Genomic DNA, 1,818 nt, shown 5'->3' with positions numbered 1-1,818 from the left:
CAGAGAGGTTGTGGAGTCTCCTTCTCCGGAAACATTCAAAACCCACCTGGACATGTTCCTGTGTGACCTACTGTAGCTGATCCTGCTCTGGCAGGGGGGCTGGACTAGATGATCTTTCAAGGTCCCTTCCAACCACTGACGTTCTGTGATTCTGTGATCCTGTATATATGCAAATAAATGTTCTGACTGTATGTTCTGATGATCTTGAGGAGCTAAGATATTCTTGGTGAAGGAAGAAGTCCTTTTTGCAAGGATGTGTATCCTACAATTTAAATGGATTTACCTGTGCTTTGGTATCTTATATAAACCTTCCAACTCTCTTGGGAATAGGCATCTTAAATACTTGCAAGTTGCCTGGCTCAATTTGAGCATGGAGTTATTTCCAGAATGATAATAAACTCGATTCATGTGCACATTAGTTGGTTCACTGCAGTATGCATCCCCTCTATTTAATAAATATTTAACTGTCCACTGTATAATAATTAATCATTTCAGCTTTCCTTCTAAATGTCCTTCTGTTAAAGTTGCAAAGCAGTTTTATGTCTGCAATAAATCTGCCTTTCTGAAAAGCAGACCATGGCAGACAATTCCTCTATCTCCACCGTAATCCAGCCCTACAATATGTATTTGTTCGGAGTTCACAATTAATTGCTTGACAGCAGGAAGGAAAAATAGATTGAGGCATTCAGGAAAAAAAACAAAACACCAAAACCCAAAGGCAGACAGTAGTTGAAAGAGGATGAAAGATGCAGTTCAAAAGCATATCTTGAGGGGATAATGAACTTTTAACTAGACCTTTACCAATGACAGCAAGGACTTCAGTTCTAGTCTCCGTTATGGTCCTGGCACACTGTGTGGCATTTCATTTCAGTCCTTTGTGACTCTGTGTCACTGGATCTACCAGGAAGATAAAGTTTCTTTTAGATTCAAAGAATATGCAACAGCTATGGAAATACAGTCACACTCTGGAGTTGCACTATGGAATTTGATAGCATTCTCTATTTTGGAAACTACAGATCTACACACAGAATTGCAGATACTAAGAGCTTAGAATAATTATTTCTGTTAACTGCATAGTCTTTCATAAAATATATAGAGACAAACCCCATCCATTTTTGGCCACCATCTTTAGTTTCCAAGGAAAAATAAAAATATGTTTAAGACAGTCATGTATCATCATAGGAATTGCAAAGAACAAATTCACATTTACTTATGTATTCTGTCTTTGGACTGTCTTTTTAAACTTGGTTGCTAGGGTCAAGTATCTGACATATCTCTTTCAAAAATCATAATACTCTGTTCATTTTTTTAGAACATGGCAGAAGATGTTGGCTTCAGCAGTCAAATGCCCTTTAACTCTATCATGGAACACGTATGTTCAGTTCCATAAATCACTTCTCAAAGTTTTTATTTACCATGAAAGACTTATCTAAAATAGAAGAACTCTAAGAGGAGGGAAGGAGATTCCCCCACTTCCAGTCTCTTATGATATTCTATGCTCAGGCCGTTTCAGTACTCTTCTAGGAAGTTTGAGTGCCTTCATTACTTCATGCTTCAGTTATCTGTTTTGCCCCTTTCGCCTCCCCTCATCCACAACAAGGAGATAGTGCTCTCCGAGATACTTATAAAGATGCTTAATGTCCCTGTGCCTTTCACAGAGTCTAAACTCCCAGGAATGCTCTGAAAATGACGCTGAGATAGAGGTCTGTGGGCAAGTCAGTGAGAAGTCTGAGCTGTAAATGCCTTAGAGGTTTAGAATGAGAAAGAAGTCAAGCTGCTTAACACGGTCAGATTATGTGATATAAAGCTTGTCTTTAC

This window comes from Apaloderma vittatum, unplaced genomic scaffold, assembly GCF_000703405.1.
Source record: "Apaloderma vittatum isolate BGI_N311 unplaced genomic scaffold, ASM70340v1 scaffold9815, whole genome shotgun sequence".
Taxonomy (NCBI): Eukaryota; Metazoa; Chordata; class Aves; order Trogoniformes; family Trogonidae; genus Apaloderma; species Apaloderma vittatum.
The sequence above is the reverse complement of the archived record's forward strand: the minus strand, read 5'-3'. Positions refer to the sequence as shown.